Genomic DNA, 23,991 nt, shown 5'->3' with positions numbered 1-23,991 from the left:
CCCCTTCGGGCAGCCGCTTCCGGCTTAGCTAGGGTGGCCAATTCGGGCAACCGCTTCCGGCTTAAATCACCATCGTATCAACACAAACTCAATTCATAAATAACAATTTCAATTCAAAGCATAAGTCACTAATTAATTCATCACAATCCAGTTATTAGCCTTAGACTTTCATAAGAAGTTATCAAATTTGTATCTCACTAGACTTAGGAGGACATACTTTCAGGTTTGAGGGTAGAATTGTTATCAAATTCTTACTACTTATATTCTACTCAATTTCATCGTATTGCCCTACCCAAAGAATAAGTGATCATATCAGTACAAAGGGATGATACTATGGAATGTAGACATAAATCGTAAACGAAATGAAGTAGTAAAATCTCGCACCCCCTTCGGAATGGTTTTGAAAATCAAACTTTATGTTTCCTTTAGTATAAAACTCATTTCCTCGAAATCATTAGTAAAACCATATACATAACTCAACTTGGCACCTTATTGGTGTTCCCTTTGGAACAGAATAGGAGTACAATATCAATAAGCCATCACAAGAAACATTTTGACCTTACTCGTCTAAGAATGGAATCATATCGAGTACATATATAATGAATAACAGCAAGAATCATGCCAAAGGAAGAAAGGTTTGCCTTACATACCTTGTCGCTTACGTGATTAGCTTACCTTATGCTTCCAAACACTGGCCAATCCACAATCAAGGTAAAGGAAACCCCGTAGACAACTTGAAAAAGGTTCATATACGTCTCTAAGCTCGTAATTAACTTCCGTAAATTCGGGCAGCATTTTCCCTGTAATCTTCGCTTCCCTCTAATTCCAATTCAATTTAACAACACAATCAGCAACCAACAACAATAACAAACATCTCATATAAGTCTCTTTAAACTCAAAGCATCAACTGCCAAAGATATACACCAAAACAACCCAGTATACGCTTTGTATACGATATCTTCATACACTTTATTCTCCCAAATTCAAGAACAGTAACTTATCAACAGCATATCAACAATCATTTTATATCAATATCCAGCTAATTCTATCCATTTAATCATACCAAAACAGCCCCCAAGTCATTTGATATCCAAAAATTATAACCGAACTTTCAACATCATTTTCTCTATTCTAACCTGTCAAATCTATCAATGATCATGGTAAGAAAATCTTAAACATACCTTATATGAGCAGCCACCACGAAACCAACATCCCCCAAGTTCAACTTTTAGCTTAAAACGACGGCAACAACTTGTACTACACTTTATCCTTCACGGGCCTTGGGATTCGGGGCCTCGAACTTGATCGATTCTCCACTTTCTCTCTCTAACTCTCTTCTCTCTCTATCTAAAATATTCTGGACCTTTTGTATGAAAATGAGGCAGATAAGGCTGAAAATTTCCCTTAAATAGCAAGGGAAGTGGGCCTTACCCGACTTGGAATCGGGTTGGGCCGAGCCCACTGCCCAGCTTGACCTTTCTGCTTTAAAACGTCCATAACTTTTTATCCCTATGTCACATGCAGGCCTACGACCTATGGTTGGAAATCTAATTCAAGTATCTACAACTTTCATATTTGGAGTTTTCCCAAATGCCCAAATAATGATGGTTTTATGGCCTCCCGAAGTCAGATCACCCGAAAACGTAACTTAAAAACATCTTTTTGGAGGGCTTTCACTTTGATTTGGCTCAAGGGTCCTTCTTGAGTTGTGTTTAACTTCACATATATTATCCATATAACTTGTCATATGTCCTTTATAAAATCTCGACATGTGGACCCCACTTCAGCTTACGATTACGAGGGCTATATATCTTTTAACGTATCATTCCAATCGTATTGTACGAATTCCAAATATCATACTCATGCTATCCTCATGCTAATACAGTAGAATTTCATCCTTTATACTTGTAATATTTGCTCCTCCTTGAGCTCACATTAAGCCGTCTGCAACCTTAGTAACATGAAATTTTCTGGGGCGTACCAACTCCTATGCCAGTATCTTCCAGAAATTGGTCAGTATCGGAAAAATTAGCCTAATCAGGACTAGGAGGCTCGAACTGAAGGAACTGTTGGCCGAAAGATATGTCTCTACCATTCCGGGGCTTTAGGGAACGACATAGAAGAATGCAAAGCTTTTAAGTTTGACATGGAACATTTGGTCCAGACGGGCAGCATTTGGGTGGTACTCTCACCGCGTATTAGAAATGAGGGCCTGTGGGCCGGGAAAAGGGTTGAAAGGACAAACAACCGTTTGGATCTCAAGGAAAAGTCATCTTTAGGTAAAATTTTGGGGGATCCCATTTTTTGTATTTAACACAGATTTGTGCCCCCCCCCCCCCCCTATTTATATGTAAAAGGAACTGCGCCGACTTGATGTCCCAAGAAAGGATACGCAGGAAGCCCCCATCGGGCCTGGTCACAGGTAGGTTTTAAGTTAGGGAGTCTTATCTTATGTAAACCGAACTACGAATGAGCCTGATTTCCCGCAGAGGGATACATAGGCAGTCTACGTAAGACTCGGTCCCTATATATTACAAATATTATATTCCCCCCCCCCCCCTTAACAAAGACGAAATACCAGAAAATCAGTACAAGATATCAATCAGCATTTAAGTCAAACATATGATTATTTATATGCTACATGTTTTAACTGCCAATTATGTGCGATATTCTGCTTATCTTTTATTGCCTAATAAACTAACATTGTTTGCTTTTGAGTTATTCTTTTCTTATAGAAGAGAAAGTTGATTCGTGCTCGCACTGGCATACTTCACAAGATCAAAATCTGCAATGGCATTCCTATCCCAACAAGACAAAGGCACCGAAAATATGATTGCTACTTCTGAGAATGAGACTGCTCCAACTGACATCACTCTCAGAGATTCACCTCTTTGAGAATTACCTAAGTTCTCACCTACTGAGGATGTTATAAGATGATTGCTAACCTTCAAGAAGAAGTCGCCCGGAACAAAGTCGCTAATGCTGCCTGAAAAGCATCTACTGAAACAAGAAGGCCTCCGCTGCCTTTTCAGTCTCTAAGCTCACCATTACCTGATCACTTTCCAACTCAGTCCACTGTGACCACCATACCATTTATCCCAAATTCGGTCTCTGATGGACACATTGGTACCTCGTACCATACTCCACCACCACTTAACACTACCCAGATTCCCGAAACCACTCACTCTGTTCCCTCTTACCCAGCGCCACAAACTACCCATCCCGGCGTCACTATACAACCAAGTATCGTCTCACTACCGACTGCCAAAACTACACATATCCACCAAAATCGCCCTACACACCTAACAGTTTCCTTCCACACACCCGTCACCCCAAACACTTTCTCACCTGATCACTATGAAAAGATGGAAAAGGCATGGAAGGCCGAGCAGGAAAAATAGGAAGAAAGACTCAAACGAAAGATGACCGCAATGTTCGAACCGTCCATGAGAACCACCCACACTAGCACGGGCTTAAGTTGTGATGATCTGTGCATGCATCCAAATTTGGACTTGCCAGAAGGTTTCAAGGTGCCTCATTTTGAATTGTTCAATGGAACGGGAACCCCAAAGCCCATTTGCTGGCCTACTGTGACCAACTGGTCGGTGTCCGAGATAATCAAGCGCTCATTATGAGGCTATTCAGCTAAAGTTTGATCAGAGAAGCCTCCGTGTGGTTCACAGCGCAAGACATACACCGCTGAGTCACATAGGAAGACATGGTTACGGCCTTCATGGAAAGATTCTATTTTAATATAGAAACAGTACCGGACCGGTACTACTTGGAGAAAGTAAAAAATCCACCGAAAACTTCTGCGAGTATACAAGTAGATAGAGAATGGAAGCCGCTCGAGTACAACCACCAATGGGCGAAGAAGAATTAGTCTCAGTTTTCATCCGTTCTTAAGAAATGGATTTCTATGACCGAATGTTGTCAATGGAAGGAAGGCCATTTTCTAAACTCGTCAAAATGGGAGAGGCCATAGACGATGGTCTCAAAATAGGACGGATCATAAGCATAGTTGGGAAAGCTACAGGATCAAGCTCGACCAGGTTCGTAAGAAAAAAGAAGGTAGACATGGCAAACATTTCCTATACTCCTAGCCCTAGATCTAAAAGAAGGGAAGAACTCCACTCCCCGATAGGAGTTTATGCTTCACCACCTCTAAACACCTATATACCCACCCCATACAAAATGGTGCTTGTATATTATGCACAACCGATGTTCCAAACGCCACCCCCAAATTACCAAGCCCCACAAAGTACCTTCTACCCCCAAATTACCCAGGTCCACAGAATAGCTTCCAAACCTCACCACCTTACCAAGCTCCCGTACCCGTTTACCGACCTCCGCAAAAAAACCAACCCAATACTTACCAAAATCAACCCCCACCAAATGCCTATAATGTGCCACATCATAACTTCGAGAAAAAAACATGCCCGTGTGTTCACTCTATTAATGGAAACACGAACCAATCTGCTCAAAAGGTTGAGCGCCTCTGGAATTATTCAAATGCTGCCTACAAAGATGGTTGATCCAAAGAACCGGTTCTATCGAGCTGATCAACCATGTGCCTACAATTCTAATGGCATAGGACTTAGTACTGAAGATTGCATTAATCTCAAGTACAAAACACAGGCCATGATTGACAGAAATGACATTCTGCTCCAAATGGCTCCGCCAAATGTGAACACCAATGCTTTGCCAAACCATGAAAACAACGTGATTTGCATGATTGAAAGGGAAGAAGACTGGGTCACAGAAAGGCTCGTGATCCGAGATTCTGTAAAAGAGATTAAATGCACAGTGGCGTCACTTCAAAAATGCCCACAATTCAAAGTGCTAATCCCTGCGCCCGTTATTGCATATGTGGCCAAAGTAATCACAGCACCACCTCGAAAAGAGTTTGTAGTACAAGTCGCTGCTACCCATGGTATTACGAGATCGGGAAGATGTCACACTCCTGAAGATCTATCCCAAGGGGCACCTCAAAAAGAGGGAAATCAAAGGAGAGCAATGACTGAAGGTGAAACCAAAGACTTCTGGTGTCGAATGCAGCCGAAAGAATACTCCATTGTGGAGCACTTGAAGAAAACACCGGCCTAAATCTCGGTATTAGCACTCTTGTTAATTTCACCCCAACAACGCTTGGCTTTAATGAAGGTATTGGAAGAAGCCCACATCCCAACAGGGACAAGTAGTGAAAACTTGGCCGAAATAGTCACCCATGTGATGGAGGAACATCAAATTGCCTTCACAGAGAAAGAATTGCCCAAAGAAGGCACATATCACAACAAGGCATTGCACATCACTATCATATTCCGTAACAAAGTGGTAGCCCGAGTTCTAATTAACAATAGGGCGGGGCTCAAAATTTATCCCGAGTCTACTCTGGTACAGCTAGGATATGACCTTGGAAAGGTTCGCCAGAGTCACACCAACATACGAGCATTTGACGGAGGCCGATGTGATGCCACCGGGGCAGCTGACCTAGACATTCAAATAGGTCCAGCAAAGTTTACTACAGTCCCAGGTTATGGAAATACTACCAACTATAATTTACTTTTGGGAAGACCATGGATCTACATGCAGGAGCAGTATCATCTTCGCTTCACCAATCTCTAAAGTTTGTCTCGGAAGGGCAATAAGTGGTAATCCGCGAGGAAGCAAGCATGCACAATTACCCGGATAATTTCGTACCTGTTATAGAAGTTGCACCTAAAGGAACGGATTTCCATGTAATGGAGCTTGTGGGAGCTGTCCATAAGATAGACTCTCCAAAATCTCCCATGCCTGCGGTCTACAAAATGATTGCTTCAACCATGCTCCAGAATGGGTTCAAACCTAGGAAAGGTTTGGGAAAGAATTTGTACGGCATCACTGAGCCGATTCCCATTCCCCAAGATAACTTTTGTTTTGGACTTGGTTATGTCCCATCTGAAGACGAAATACCTACTAAGAAGAGGAAGAGGCTGCGGACCTCCGCAAGCCCATTCCAAATCTATACCAGTCATTTTCAAACTGAATTCCTATGCCGGGTAATACTAACATTGAAAAAGGGATAGGGAAATACTAAAATTGAAAAAGGGATAGGGATGCTATTCTAAGAAGAAGATTGCTCAGTCATCCTAGAGGAATGTACAGAAGCGCCCACCATCCGAGATACAGACCCAGGCGTGCAGCTATCCAATTGGACCTCTACCCCGCTCTTGGCTCTTCGATAGAGAAAGATGAATTTATTTTTTGCAAACGGGGAGAATTGATCGAGGCCTGATTACTCACCTTATTTACCTCGTAATGTTTTCAAAAATGAAAAATCCATGTTAATCCGAGCCAGGACCATAGATCGCACTGTGATTAACCTAAATCATTGAATGCCTCAGTTTTATCAAAAATGGTTTTATTTATTTACTATGCATACATGTTTTACACTAACCATTCTTTGCCTTGAATTTTCAGTAATAAAAATGATAAAGCAACCCTAAATGTCATGACATGTTGCGAAATGAATAAGTCGGGCAGTATAGAGGAAGAACAGTCCGAGGAGTACAACAAAGTAACAATGCTACCCGAGCATCTTGTAGAAGAGAGGTATAACAATTAGAGAATGAACAAAAACCAAACATGGATGAAACGGAAGCTGTCAATCTAGGTGACGAAGAGAATATCAAGGAAACTAGGATAAGCGCGCCCCTAGGAGCGCCTTATAAAGAAGAATTGATTGACCTACTAAAAGAGTATATGGATATCTTCGCATGATCATATGCGGATATGCCAGGATTAAGCACCAGCGTAGTATCCCACCGGTTTCCTATCAACGGGGGTTCCACTCTTGTGAAACAGAAAATCCGACAATTCAAATCGGACCTCAGTATCCGCATCAAGGATGAGGTAGAAAAGCAAATCAAGTCAGGGGTGGTAGAAGTAACTTCATACCCCACATGGTTGGCTAACATAGTGTCGTTGCCCAAAAAGGATGAAAAAATAAGAATCTGTTTGGATTACCGAGATCTCAACAAAGCCAGTCCAAAGGAAAATTTCCCACTGCCAAACATCCACATACTCATAGATAACTGTGCCAAGAACGAGCTACAACCATTTGTGGATTGTTTCACGGGCTATCACCAAATCCTAATGGATAGAGAAGATGCAGAGAAAACAACTTTCATCACTCCATGCGGAGTATACCATTACAGGGTAATTTTCACGATCCGACTAGGGGCCATGACGGGTACCCGGGGCTAACCACCGAGCACCACTCATTTTATTACTCATCAAACTCATTAAGCGTGCATTTATTAAATTCATACCCAAATCATAGGAAAATCATTTTTCATTTGGAAACATAATTACTTTTATATACATAAGCCATTCGGCTATCAAAACAATAATATAAGTACAATAGTAACATCGTGAGACCATACTACCCACACATACGTATCTACGAGCCTCTACTAGAGTACTAGACATGTGGACGGGACAGGACCCCGTCGTACCCAAAATACACATACATACACAAAAGAATAAACCAAATAGCACCTCTAGATTAATGGAGTGCTCCTCTCAATCTGCAGATAACCTCTACGGGTCTGGATCACCTCCCTGCCTACCTATGGGCATGAACACAGCGTCCAAAGAAAACGGACGTCAGTACGAACATTGTACTGAGTATGTAAGACATGAATACAATGAACATAATAAAGGACTCATAAGTCATAAGATGAAGATGTAACCTGCGTGACTTTTAAGGTGGATACATTTCACAAGTACATTGTCACTACCCGACTAGGGGCCGTGACGGGAACCCGGAGCTAACCACCGAGCACCACTCGTTTTACTTCTCATCATACTCATTAACCATTCTTTTATCAAATTCATACTCAAATCATAAGAAAATCATTTTTCAGTTGAGAACATAGATACTTTTATCGACATATGCCTTTCGACTATCAAAATGATAATATATATATATATATATATACATCAGTAACCTCGGGAGACCATATAACCCACAACTGCATATCTACGAGCCTCTACTAGAGTGCTAGACATAGGGACGGGACAGGACCCCGTCGTGCCCAAAATATACATATGTACTCAAAGAATAATCAAAGGCACCTCCGGAACAATGGAGTGCTCTCAAATCAGCTACTAGCTCCTACGAGTCTAGATCAAGATCGCCTCCCTGTCTACCAGTGGGCATGAACACAGCGTCCAAAGAAAACGGACGTCAGTACGAACATTGTACTGAGTATGAGAGGCATAAATGATAATAATACGTCAATGAGATAAAGGAAGCATCAAATAGGAGCAACTGTATCTGACTGTCCATTATAAAAGAAATAATGTATGCTGCTTACTTCATAATCATCATCATATCATGTATGCATAAATGTATAAGTGTATAAGTTGCCCGTCCGTATAGGTACGGTGTGATAATAATTAACCTGGGTCCAGGCCTCTCGCGTCCGGGGTGTAAGCTGCGCACTGCAGTGGTGTGTCTGCCCGTCCATATAGGCATGGTGTAATATCATCAACATATACTCATCATAAGGCATGTATAATAACTCAAAGATATCTATACTTTATCGAGGTGACATAAGGTCGTGAACCCCCGATTCCATTATGGAACATTTATAAGTATTCTGCCTCACCTTGAAGGAAATAGTATATAAGGTGAGTGTATACAGTAAATGACATCATTAACTTTATAGTATTCTGCCTCACCTTGAAGGAAATAGTATATAAGATGAGTGTATACAATAAATGACATCATTAGCGTTATAGGAACATCATATCATGAACTCTAGAATCTTTATACTTAACTCATCATCATCATTATTGAACTCATAATATATCTCTCATCTCATATGGCTATTCATGAACATAGGCTATTAGTTTTTCCGAGATATAGAGGATTCATGAAGAATAAAGAAAAATCATACCATTGGATTCATACCATAGAAAGAAAGGACTAGCCTCACATACCTTTTACGTTTAACTAACCTATCGCTTGCTTGTTCTCCTTCAATGCCCACGTTTCTACCTTCAAGAAAAGTCACATGAACATTAGCTAATCGATTACTTAAACGTGCTTACTAAGGCTAAAGAAAATTGGGCAGAATTTCCTTTGTTTCTACTACTTTCTCCATATCATATTTCAACTCCCAAACAACCATAACAACATTTACAATATCATGGGCAACAATCATCATTCATCTACATTATCCGCATTTCGCCATTTCACTCCAATTTCTCCATAATCATGGTCATAATTCATTGTCGCATTTTATCACATATAATACTTATTCCATGTTCTAAATGTCATTCATAACATATTTACAATCACAATATATCAATAATCATGACTCAATCCAAACCTTTACCCAACAATGTCACTATTCCCACATTCATGACCCATTTCCTATATCTTTCTACAATCCAAGTGTTTTTAACTTTCAACACCTTAAACAACCAAGAATGATCATAAAAATCACCTTAGATAATGGATGAATAAGCCTTGAGTGGGAATCCTCTTCTTGCACAAAACCCTAGCTCACTTCCTTTGAGATTTCTTGGTGTAGATGAACTTTTATTAGGTTTCATACACTTTATTTCGTGGATTTGGTATAGTTGATCATGGATTTCTCTTGGTTTATTGTGGATGAATAATGGAGAAAGTTCTAGAGGTTTCTTGGTGTGTAGAGGAGTGAAATGAAATGAAATAAAAATGAGAGAGGGTCTTTATATTTAACACTTAAAATCTGTCCCGACCGAGATATACGGACCAACATACGGTCCGTACATTTTATACGGACCGTATGTTTGGTCCAGTAAGGGTTGCCCATCTTTGCTAAATATACGGCCTAACATACGACCAGTATGTTGGGCCGTATAATGCCCAGCTGTCACGATTTCGTTCTCGTCGACTCGTTTGCTCTCCGATCCTTATGGAACCTTCTTGACACTTGTTTAACACCTCAATACCAACCTAAGGGACATTATCACTATTCTCCAAGACATCATTACGCCATCGTTAACTCGTCTCTCATAATTCTTATCCGTCTCGCAACATATCCTTTACTTCTCTTGACAACCTTATTCCCTTGTGTCAATTGTCTTTCTATCTCGATTAGGATCATCAAATGCTATTTCTTACTTATCAAAATATCGTATACGTTGTGCCCTTCGCTAGCCTATTCACTGTACGTTAATGGGGAATTTTACAAGGTGTAACATACATCGTAGATATAATCATAGTACATGTGTCATCCTAGAGCATACATCGTATCGTATAACTCATCATCGTTAACCCGCGTCCGGGTAACCATCATATACCGCCCACTAGTGGTGATCATGCCCGGCCCTCTAGGCTCGGTGTAAACATAGCAGCCCGCCTTAGCGGTGACATGCCCGACCATTTAGGCACGGTGGAATTGTATGCAGCCCGCCTACACGGTGACATGCCCGGCCAACTAGGCGCGGTGGAATCGTATCGTCACATAATTAACATAAACTCATCATTGTTACACATTTCATAGGCATATCATAGTCTTATCATAACTTAATGTCATCATACATTTTTCATTAATATCATACATTCATCATTAATCTTATATTAAAACTAAGAGACAATCATGGCTATGTCGGGGTGACATAAGGTCGTGAACCCCCGATTCCATTATGGAGTATTCATAAGCATTCTGCCTCACCTTGAAGGAATTAGCATATAAGGTGAGTGTATACAACGAACAACAGCAATAGATCATAATAAGAATCATTATCTTTGTAGGGACTTCATATTATGAACTCTAGAATCGTTAGACTTAAGCTCATTATCATCATTATCGTGCTCATAATATATCTCTTATCTAATATGGCTATTCATGAACATAGACTCTCAGTTTTTTTTTTCCGGAAGGTAGGAAAGTCATGAAGAAGGAGGAAACATCATATCATAAGATTCATGCCTTAGAAATAAGGGACTAGCCTTACATACCTTTTTCGTTTAACTAATCTATCGCTTGTTTGTTCTCCTTCAATGCCCACGTTTCTACCTTCAAGAGAATCCGCATTAACATTAGCTAATCGATTACATAAACGTGTTTACTAAAGCAAAAGAAAATTGGGCAGCATTTCCTTTGTTTATACAACTTTTCCTCATTTTACATATCAACTCCCAAACATCCATCACAACATCCACAATATCACAAGCAACAATCGTCATTCATCTACATTACCCACATTTCGAAATTTCACTCCAATTTCTCCATAATCATGGTCATAGTTCATTATGGCATTTTTTCACATATAATACTTATTCCATATTCTAAATGTCGTTCATAACATACTTACAATCACAACATATCGATAATCATGACTCAATCCAAGCCTTTCCCCAACAATAATACTATTCCCACATTTATGACCCATTTTCTATATCCTACTACAATCCAAGTTGTTTAACTTTCAACACCTTAAACAACATAGAATGATTATAAAACTCACCTTAGATAATGGAAGAATAATCCTTGAGTGGAGATTCTCTTCTTGCACCAAAACCCTAGTTCACCTCCCTTGGGATTTCTTGGCTTAGATGAACTTTGGTATTTCTCATACACTTGATTTTGTGGGTTTAATGTAGTTGATCATAGATTTCTCTTGGTTTCTTGTGGGTGGAGAGTGGAGATGATTCTAGAGGATTCTTGAAGTGCGGAGAGGAGATATGAAATTAAATAAATGAGAGAGAGGGTCCTTATATCAACTTAAAAAATTTGTCCCGACCTGAACATACGAACCAACATACGGTCCGTACATTTTATACTGACCGTATGTATGGACCGTATGTTTGGTCCAGTGAAGTGTGCCATTCTGGGCTGATTATACGGCCAGTATAATTTATACGGCCAGTATGTTGGGCCGTATAATGCCCAGTTCATCCGAACTTATTCTCGTTGACTCGTTTGATCTCCAATCCTTATGGAACCTTCTTGACACTTGATTAACACCTCAATACAAATCTAAGGGACATTATCACCCTCCTCCAAGACATCATTACGCCATCCTTAACTTGACACTCGTAAATCTTTCCCGACACACAACATATCCCGGGCTTTCATTAACAACTTCCTTCCCTTACGTCAAATGTCTTTGAATCTCGATTAGGATCACCAAATGCTATTTCTTACTTATCAAAACATCGTATACGTCATTCTCTTTGTTAGTCTACTCACTGTACGTTAACGGAAAATTTTCCAAGGTGTAACATTCTTCCCCCCTTTTGGAACATTCGTCCTCGAATGTTAAACACTCGGGAATTCTAGGAAATTTTGCCAGAGTTTCCCCTGTAATATGGCACTACCATCCTGTCACAATAGTCCATAATAACATTGCCTCACAAGGCCACAACACAATAACAGTATAAGGTGGCCACACACGACCAAAAGCATGAAAAGAAATCATACATACCTCATAATGTTAATGTTTCATCTTGGATCTCTTCTAGGGGTTGAAACAAATGCGGGTATGTGGATTTCCTTTTCTCTTCCGCCTCCCAAGTCATTTCCTCTTGATTGTTATTTCGCCACAAGACTTTGACTGAAGCTACTTCCTTATTTCAAAGTTTGCGTACTTGTCTGTCTAATATGGCCATGGGCACTTCTTCATAAACTAGCTTTTCTGTCACTTGAACGTCGTCTATGGGAACAATTTTCGTAGGATCTCCAACACACTTACGGAGCATTGAGACATGAAAAACTGGATGGATTGATCCAAGCTCTGAAGGCAAGTCCAATTCGTAAGCTACATGACCTACTTTGCAGATAATCTTATAGGGTCCAACGTATCGAAGACTTAACTTCAATTTCTTGCCAAATCTCATTACCCCTTTCATTGGCGACACCTTCAAAAATACCCAGTCGTCGACTTGAAATTCTAGGCGGTTGTCCGCATAAGATTTTTGGCGACTTTGGGCTGTCAGCAGTCGATCTCGGATCACCTTGACTTTTTCTACCGCTTGTTGAATCAAATCAGGGCCTATTAGCTGCACTTCTCCTATTTCAAACCATCCAATTGGAGACCTGCACTTCCATCCATATAGAGCTTCATACGGAGCCATTTGGATACTGGAATGCTAGCTATTGTTGTATGAAAACTCGATTAGAGGTAAGTGGTCATCCCAACTACCACCAAAATCTAAGACACATGCTCTTAGCATATCCTCCAAGGTCTGAATAGTACGTTCGACTTGTCCATCGGTCTGCGGATGAATTGTCGTGCTGAGCGTTACTTGAGTACCTAGGCCTTCTTGAAAAGATTTCTAGAACTTGGCTGTAAATTGCGCTCCTCTATCTGTGATAATGGATATCGGAATACCATGGAGTCATACAATTTCTTTGAGATACAACCTTGCATAATCTTATGCCGAGTATGTGGTTCTGACTGGAAGAAAATGAGCTGCCTTCGTCAATCTATCCACGATCACCCATATAGAGTCATACTTGCTTCGGGAACGAGGTAATCCCACAATAAAATCCATATTAATCACTTCCTATTTCCAAGTAGGGATCTCTATTGCTTGCAATAATCCTCCTGGCTTTTGATGTTCGATTTTCACCTGCTGGCAATTTGGACATTGAGCTACAAATTCTGCTATGTCTCTTTTCATGCCATCCCACCAATATATCAACTTAAGATCATGATACATCTTCGTTGCACTTGGGTGAAGAGAATACCGAGAATAATGAGCTTCTTCTAAAATTTGACGACACAATTCTGCAACATTCGGAACACATAGCCTGCCTCGGTATCTAAGAATTCCATCCACAGAAGTTTCAAATGGAGACTTCTCTTTTCCATGAGATGTCTCTCTATAATGGCTTAATTGAGAATCTTCATATTGACGTTCTTGTACTTCCATATTCAGGGACGAAACTGTAGGATCATTAATACCAATCCCTACACTACCTGAATCAATTACACGTACTCCAAGGTTAGCTAGTTAGTGGAGCTCATGAATCATCTCTTTCTTTCCCGAAGGAACTTCACATAGGCTGCCCATTGATCGGCGGCTAAGCGCATCAGCTACTACATTTGCTTTTCCGGGGTGGTATAAAATGCTCACATCATAATCTTGCAATAACTCTAACCACCGCCTCTGCAGCAGATTTAACTCCTTATGTTTGAAAATGTATTGAAGACTCTTGTGATCTGTATAATTATCGACATGCACACCATACAAGTAATGTCTCCACATTTTTAACGCATGAATAATTCCAGCCAATTCGAGATCATGAGTTGGGTAGTTCTTTTCATGTTTCCGCAGTTGCCTCGAAGCATAAGCAATGACTTTACCGTGTTGCATCAATACACATCCTAACCCAACGCTGGAAGCATCACAATATACAACATAGCCATCTGCCCTTCTGGGAGTGTTAAGATTGGAGCTGGGGTTAATCTGTCCTTCAACTCTTGGAAGCTGCGTTCACAAGCATCATTCCACTAGAACTTAACTGAATTTTGGGTTAGCTTTGTCAATGGAGCTGAAATAGAGGAAAATCCCTCTACGAACCTTCTATAGTACCCTGCCAATCCCAGAAAACTACGGACCTCTGTAGGCGTCGTAGGCCTTGGCCAAGTCTTCACAGCTTCAATTTTCTAAGTATCAACTCGAATACCATCATCTAAAATTACATGACCCAGAAATGTCACAGAATTCAGCCAAAATTCGAACTTTGAAAACTTTGCATACAATTCTCGAGCCCGAAGAATTCCAAGGACAATACGTAAATGATCTGCATGTTCTGATTCTGTGCGAGAGTATACTAGAATGTCATCAATGAATACTATCACGAATAAATCCAAGAGAGGCGTGAATACATTATTCATCAAATTCATGAACACTGCCGGAGCATTAGTTAACCCAAACGATATCACCCGGAATTCATAATGGCCATATCTCGTTCTGAAAGCTGTTTTGGGAATATTTGCTTCTCTAATTCTCACTTGATGATAGCCTAACTGCAAGTCTATTTTGGAGAACCACTTGGAACCCTGTAGTTGATCGAATAAATCATCAATCCTTGGGAGAGGATATTTGTTCTTTATCGCCACCTTGTTCAGCTGCCTATAATCGATACACATCCGTAAAGAACCATCTTTCTTTCTCACGAACAAGACTGGTGCTCCCCACGGTGATGAACTGGGTCTAATAAATCTCTTCTCAAGCAGATCTTTCAACTATGCCTTTAATTCTCTTAATTCTGCCGGAGCCATTCCGTATGGAGGAACAGAAATAGGCTTGGTGTCCGGCAACACATCAATAGAAAAATCAATATCTGTTTCCGGTGGAAGACTTGGAAGCTCATTTGGAAATACATCTGGGAATTCATTCACTACCGGAACGGATTGGAAAGTTGGCGACTTTGCTTCGATATCATGAACTCGGATCAAATGATAAATATAGCCCTTAGCTATCATCTACCTTGCCTTAAGGTAAGAAATAAACCTACCTTTTAGAGACGTTGTATTACCCTTCCATTCAAACACGGGCTCTCCCAGAAATTTAAATCGAACAATTTTCATCCGACAATCAACATTAGCATAACATGAGGCCAACCAATCCATACCCATAATCACATCGAAATCTAACATTTCCAGCTCAATTAAATCAGCTTTGGTCTGGCGATCGCATATCACAAGTACATAATTTTTATACACTTGTCTAGCTATCACGGGATCACCAACCGGAGTAGATACCTCAAAAGGTTTAATTGGCTCAGGTTTTACCCCAATACAACCAGCAACATACGGAGTAATATAAGACAAGGTAGAACCCGGATCTATCAATGCATACACATCATGGGAAAATACAGATAATGTACCTGTAACCACATCTGGGGAGGACTCGAGATCCTGTCGTCCGGCTAGAGCATACACACGGGGATGAGTGGCACCTGAAGTAGATGCTCCCCCTCTGCCTCTACCACGACCTACTGGAATCTGGGGATCTTGCCCTACCGGTCACACTGAAGAGGAACCAGCTGCTGATCCAGTGGGCTGAACCCCAACTCTACCATACCTTGAGGGACAATCTAGCATCAAGTGCCCAGTCTGTCCACAAACATAGCAAGCATCTGTGCCCTGGCGACAGAGTCCCGAATGTAATTTACTGCACTGAATACATCGCGGCACTGGTGGTCTCCTCTGACTATGATCACCCCCAAACTGAGAACTTGAAGCTCTCAAACTCTGACTCTGCCCTGAAGGAAAGGAGCGATCAAATCTCCTATCTGCAAATCGTGGAGGTGCACTAGTCACCGACTGGCCTGAGTGTCTAGAATGGGTCTGCCTTGATCCCCCTCTATAATCACTTCCTGCCCCCATAGATCTGGCCCTCTTGCTTTGCCTTCTATCGATATCACGATCACCCCTTTGCGGAGGTGGTTTTCCTTCTAAATTCTGGGCATGGGCTTGTATTCGAGAAATATCCATCCCATCTTGCAGCGAAACCGTCAAACAATCCTTGAATAAATGTGGCCCTAAGCCAGTCACAAACCTGTGCACCCTATCTCCCATGTCGGCCACCATAGTCGGGGCATATCTAGCCAATGAATTAAACTGAAGGCTATACTCCCGGGAACTCATATTCCCTTGCTTCAAATTCATAAATCTATCCGCTCTAGCTCGGCGGACCTCGGGCGGCAAATAGTGGCGGATAAAGGCATCTACAAATTCTTGCCAAACGGGAGGAGGCGCATCCTCTTTTCTTGATGGTATCCAATTATTGTACCATAATACCACCACATCTCGGAGTCTATAAGAGGCCAACTCCACAGATTCAATTTCGGAGGCATGAATAATCTTCAACTTCCTCAACATTTCGTCAATAAAACTTTGCGGGTCTTCATTCGGCTTTGACCCGAAAAAATTCGGAGGATTCAAACTCATAAAATCACGGGCTCTGGTACTAACTGCTCAATCACTTGGACCCACATTCTGCCACTGTGCCTGGGCGGCAACTAACAGCGTCAATAAATGAATGGCCTCGGTCACTTGTTGACCCGAAGTATCCGGTGGACGAACTGGAGCAGAAGCTCCTCCTTGTTCTTCTACATTGGGCGGGGTGGAGGAAGTATTAGATGGGGCCTCATTATGTGACTCGCCCTCTTCTACATTCATTGGCGGCTCTCTTTCTACCCGCCTTTTCGTCGTAGTCTTGCCTTTCTGGGAGGATATAGCTTTCCCCTTTGGCGGTATTTCTGAAATCATAACACACTATTAAGAAGGAGGAAATCTTATAACACCGCTCTATCGCACGATCTCTTAAGATGAAAGATGGTCATTTTTCCTAAATGCCCTGTAGCCTCCTGTTTATTAGTGTGGCGCGCAACACACTATAAACAAGACTCTACTAGACACGGCTCATAGACACTTCCTAGGACTGAACTGCTCTGATACCACTTTTTTCACGACCCAACTAAGGGCCATGACGGGTACTCGGGGCTAACCACCGAGCACCACTCATTCTATTACTCATCAAACTCATTAAGCGTTCATTTATTAAATTCATACCCAAATCATAGGAAAATCATTCTTCATTTGGAAACATGATTACTTTTATATACATAAGTCATTCGGCTATCAAAACAATAATATAAGTACAACAGTAACATCGTGAGACCATACTATCCACATATACGTATCTACGAGCCTCTACTAGAGTACTAGACATGTGGACGGGACAGGACCCCGTCGTACCCAAAATACATATACATACACAAAAGAATAAACCAAATAGCACCTCCGGAATAATAGAGCGCTCCTGTCAATATGCTGATAACCTCTACGGGTCTGGATCACCTCCCTACCTACCCGTGGGCATGAACACAACGTCCAAAGAAAAACGGACGTCAGTACGAACATTGTACTGAGTATGTAAGAGATGAATACAATGAACATAATAAAGGACTCATAAGTCATAAGATGAAGATGTAACCTACGTGACTTTTAAGGTGGATACATTTCACAAGTACATCGTATATATAATCATAGTACATGTGTCATCCTAGCGCATATATCGTATCGTATAACTCATCATCGTTAACCCGCATTCGGGTAACCATCATATGCCGCCCACTAGTGGTGATCATGCCCGGCCCTCTACACTCGGTGTAAACATAGCAGCCCGCTTTAGCGATGACATGCCCGGCCGTTTAGGCAAGGTGGAATCGTATGCAGCCCGCCTACGCGGTGACATGCCCGGCCAACTAGGCGCGGTGGAATCGTATCGTCACATAATTAACATAAACCCATCATTGTTACACATTTCATAGGCATATCATAGTCTTATCATAACTTAACGGCATCATACATTTATCATTAATATCATACATTCATCATTAATCTTATATTAAAACTTGGAGATAATCATGACTATGTTGGGGTGACATAAGGTCGTGAACCCCCGATTCCATTATGGAGTACTCATAAGCATTCTGCCTCACCTTGAAAGAATTAGCATATAAGGTGAGTGTATACAACGAACAACAGCAATAGATCATAATAAGAATCATTAGCTTTGTAGGGACATCATATTATGAACTCTAGAATCGTTAGACTTAAGCTCATTATCATCATTATCATGCTCATAATATATCTCTTATCTAATATGGCTATTCATGAACATAGACTCTCAGTTTTTTTTTTCCGGAAGGTAGGAAAGTCATGAAGAAGGAGGAAACATCATATCATAAGATTCATGCCTTAGAAATAAGGGACTAGCCTTACATACCTTTTTCGTTTAACTAATCTATCGCTTGCTTGTTCTCCTTCAATGCCCACGTTTCTACCTTCAAGAGAATTCGCATTAACATTAGCTAATTGATTACATAAACGTGCTTACTAAAGCTAAAGAAAATTGGGCAGCATTTCCGTTGTTTATACAACTTTTCCTCATTTTACATATCAACTCCCAAACATCCATCACAAAATTCACAATATCACAAGCAACAATCGTCATTCATCTACATTACCCACATTTCAAAATTTCACTCCAATTTCTCCATAATCATGGTCATAGTTCATTATGGAATTTTCTCACATATAATACTTATTCCATGTTCTAAATGTCGTTCATAACATACTTACAATCACAACATATCGATAATCATGACTCAATCCAAGCCTTTCCCCAACAATAACACTATTCCCACATTTATGACCCATTTTTTATATCCTACTACAATCCAAGTGGTTTAACTTTCAACACCTTAAACAACAAAGAATGATCATAAAACTCACCTTAGATAATGGAAGAATAAGCCTTGAGTAGATATTCTCTTCTTGCACCAAAACCCTAGTTCACCTCCCTTGGGATTTCTTGGCTTAGATGAACTTTGGTATGTCTCATACACTTGATTTTGTGGGTTTAATGTAGTTGATCATAGATATCTCTTGGTTTCTTGTGGGTGGAGAGTGGAGATGTTTCTAGAGGATTCTTGAAGTGCGGAGAGGAGATATGAATTGAAATAAATGAAAGAGAGAGTCCTTATATCAACTTAAAAAATTTGTCCCGACCTGAACATACGAACCAACATACGGTCCGTACATTTTATACTGACCGTATGTTTGGTCCAGTGAAGTGTGCCAATCTGGGCTGATTATACGGCCAGACATACTGCCAGTATAATTTAGACGGCCAGTATGTTGGGCCGTATAATGCCCAGTTCATCCTAACTTATTCTCGTTGACTCGTTTGATCTCCAATCCTTATGCAACCTTCTTGACACTTGATTAACACCACAATACTAATCTAAGGGAAATTATAACCCTCCTCCAAGACATCATTAGGCCATCCTTAACTTGACACTCGTAAATCTTTCCCGACACACAACATATCCCGGGCTTTCATTAACAACTTCCTTCCCTTATGTCAAATGTCTTTGAATCTCGATTAGGATCACCAAATGCTATTTCTTACTTATCAAAACATCGTATACGTCATGCCCTTCGTTAGTCTACTCACTGTACGTTAACGGAAAATTTTCCAAGGTGTAACAGTAATGCTCTTCGGCCTCAAAAATGCCAGCACTGCCTACATGAGAGCCATGACTACCATCTTCTACGATTTGATTCATAGAGAAATTGAGGTATACGTGGATGATGTCATCATCAAGTCGAGAGAAATTTCGGAGCATATTACACTTCTGAGGAAATTCTTTGATAGGCTCCAAAAATTCAACTTAAAGCTAAATCCGGCTAAATGTGCATTAAGAGTACCAGCCGAAGAACTACTGGGGTTCATAGTTAGCCGAAGGGCCATAGAGCTGGACCCAACCAAGATCAAATAAATCCAAGAATTACCTCCTCCTAAAACCAAGAAAGAAGTCATGAGTCTCCTGGGAATTCAAAATTATATTAGACGATTTATAGCTCAGTCCACCATCATTGTGGAGCCCATTCTTAAGAGGCATTTGACACTATCAAGAGATATTTGTCCGACCCTTCAGTTTTGGTACCTCCTAGACTTGGGAGTCCACTGTTGCTATACCTATCTGTTGTCGAAAATACCTTTGGATGCCTATTAGGACAACACAATGAGATAGGGAAAAAAGAACATGCCATCTACTACCTGAGCAACAAGTTCACCGCCTGTGAGGCAAGATATACGTTGGTAGAGAAAACCTGTTGTGCTCTAACATGGGTGGCTTAGAAATTGAGGAATTACTTGTCTTCGTGCACCACTCACCTTATAACCAAGATAGATCCATTGAGGTATATCTTTCGCCAGCCCATGCCTATCGGGAAGTTGGCCAAATGGCAAATGCTGTTGAACGAATTCGACATTGTATACATAGCACAAAATATCGTCAACTTGCTCGCTAAAAGTCTCGTAGATGAAGAGCTTGAAACTCTCCTCACTTATTTCCCAGACAAAGGGGTATTGACCATAGAAGAAGAAGCAGTGGAGCCATACACAGTTTGGAGATTATTCTTCGACGGAGCAGTCAACTAACTACAAGGGGTCCGGAATCGGAGCGGTTTTGATATCAAAAAATGGGCAACATTACCCAATGGCCTCAACACTCAAATTCTGTTGTACCAATAATATGGCTGAATATGAAGCCTGCATTCTAGGCCGCAGGATGGCACTGAACATGGAATTCGATGAATTACTGGTCATCGGATATTCCGACAAGTTAATTCATCAAATGCAATGCGAATGGGCCACCAAAAATGATAAGATCTTTCCATATGTGAACTTAGAACAAAGATTGTGCAAGAAATTATGGAAGATCGAGTTCCGGCACACTCCGAAAGTTTAGAACGAGTTTGCTGATGCGTTGGCCACAATAGCATCAATGATCCAACATCCCCAAAGCATTCACATTGACCCGTTGAGGATAAACCTAAAAGAAGAGCATGCCTACTATTGCCACATGGAAACAGAGCCAGATGGCAAACCATGGAATAGTGACATCAAAATGTACCTAGAAAAACGGGAATATCCCGAAGGCATCACAATTGGACAGAATAAAACCATCAGAAGAATGGCCAATGGTTTCTTCCTGAACAAAGAGGTGTTGTACAAAGGAACGCCAGATTTAGGATTACTCCGATGCGTAGAAACCGGCGAAGCCACCAAACTTCTGGAAGAAGTACATGCTGGGACCTGTGGACCCCATATGAATGGACTTGTGTAGCCAAGAAGATTCTCTGAGCCGGATACTACTGGATGACAATGGAAAGTGACTACTGCAAATTCGTGCTGAAATGCCATCAGTGTCAAATCCATGGCGATTTAATCAAAGTCTCGCCAAGCGAGCTGAATGCTATAAGCTCACTGTGGCCCTTCATTGCTTGGGGAATGGACGTCATTGGACCCATTGAACCCGCTGCCTTAAATGGGCATTGATATTTGGCACAAATATCAAGATTTAGTGTCATTTACACTTTACTTCTTAGCACTTTCATTACATTTTTGAATGCCAAGTGTTGTATATGAGCTTATGTTGGTATATTTATATGAATAGGTACAACAAGGACCAACGAAGGGTATTCCGGGCAGTTTGGAGTGATTCCGAGGCTGTGTACGTCGATTGAACGTTGCGAAGGAAGTTCCAGCACTTGAAGGCAAAATCTGACCACTGAAGGATCTCATGCGCTGGCTATGCGCCGCACAGCCAGCGCACAAAAACACCATTCCTGAATCTCAGACAGACCATGCGTTGGTCATGCGCCGCACAAGAAGAACATAAGGGAGGTTATGCGCTGGCCATGCGACGCACAAGCGGCGTCAGTTGTCCTATTTAGATCGGGATTGGGCCAACTTATCTCATATTTACCCTAGCATATAAATAGTCATTTTTAACATTAGAAAGGCGGCTTGGACGAATTTTGAGCCTTGGGAAACTCTTTCTAGGTTTTATTCCTCTTCTATTATTTTTATTTACATCAAAACCCTATGTTAATCATGAATTCTTGTTTCCATTATCGAATCATGTGTAACTACACACTTATATTCTTGAGTTGTGGCGTAGCCATGAATATTGACGTTTGACAAGTATTTCAACCTTAGTAGCGTGTTCGTATGCAATTGCTTCGTTACTTCTGTGTTTAATTTCTTGATTGTCTGCGCAATAGTTGAGTTCTATTTACTCATTGATATACGTGTTTGGGAAAGATGTTGTTAATTTGGAGAAGAAGTAATGAGATTGTGATCTGAATATCCCTAAAGTTGGGCTAGGATTTGTGACTAGGATGGGAATATACTTAGTTACCGCAATCAATTATATACCGTGCTCTTATTGCATTCTTGATAGGTCAATACCATAGGAATATAGGAGGAGAATTATCTTGAATCGGCGAGTAGTGGTTCGGAAGAATACTACGAGATTCACAATCCGGTTAATTAGCTATTGTGAACAAAGTTGCTAAGGTGTGATACTTGACTGAATCAATAGGATTGGTAAACCAACCACGACCCTGGAATACTTCTAAAATCTTGATAAAATCCATTCTCAATTACGTTCTAAGCACAATTTCTGGATACATTATTAGTCAATTACATTATAGCATTTAGTTGTACAAGAACCAACACTTTTATTCTTCACTCTCATAGATAGTAAGCAATAGTTTATTTTCGTGAAATAGTGGTCATAAGTCTCTGTGGGTTCGACATCCGATTTTATATAATCACTCTATTACTTGTACGACCACGTACACTTGCGTGTGCATTTGGACGCAACAAGTTTTTTGCGCCGTTGCCGGGGACTTAGAAATCAATTATTTTTGCCATAATAAATTTTATTGCTTCATTTTATCCAAGTGTTAACGTCTTGATCTTAGATGTTACTTGATTGCAGGTACTTTACTCGAATGCGAAGGACTGCGAGTCAAAACAATCTTGAGGAATTCGATCCTGAGCCTGAACGTACATTCAATCAGCGCAGGAGAGATTTAAATTTATTGCAGAATCTGCGGGCTGTCGCAGAATTACCTGTGGTCATGGCTAATAATCAACCGGCGAAAGTGAGAGAGGTTGCAGTGCCTCGTGTGGCGGATGTCACTTCAAGCATTGTCAAGCCCACCATCGAAGGGCACTTTGAGCTGAAGCATCCCATGATTCAACTACTTCACTCTAGTGGGCAATTCACGGGAATGTCACATAAGGATCCTCATCGTCACATCCACACTTTTCTGCAGATTGTCGATACTTTTGCTACTGGAAGGGTCACTAAAGAATATGTGCGACTGACACTGTTCCCCTTCTCTCTATTGGGGAATGCAAGTAACTGGTTATTAGCAGAGCCCGCCAATTCTATCACTACGTGGGATGACTTGGCGACGAAATTCTTGACAAGGTTCTTTCCACCGGCAAAGACCGCTCGCCTCTAAAGGGAGATCATGTCGTTCAAGCAGAAAAATGTAGAAAATTTGTATCAAGCCTGGGAGAGGTTTAAGGGTCTTCTCAGAGATTGTCCTCACCACCAT

The 23,991-nt window shown here is 40.9% G+C and overlaps 1 pseudogene; it reads right to left on the bottom strand.

The window, feature by feature from the left end:
- Positions 1–23,894: 23,894 nt before the first annotated feature.
- Positions 23,895–23,991, bottom strand: LOC132620627 (small nucleolar RNA R71; annotated as a pseudogene).

This window comes from Lycium barbarum, chromosome 11, assembly GCF_019175385.1.
Source record: "Lycium barbarum isolate Lr01 chromosome 11, ASM1917538v2, whole genome shotgun sequence".
Classification (NCBI taxonomy): Eukaryota; Viridiplantae; Streptophyta; class Magnoliopsida; order Solanales; family Solanaceae; genus Lycium; species Lycium barbarum.
Note: the sequence above shows the minus strand (reverse complement) of the source record. Positions and strands in the feature narration are given on the sequence as shown.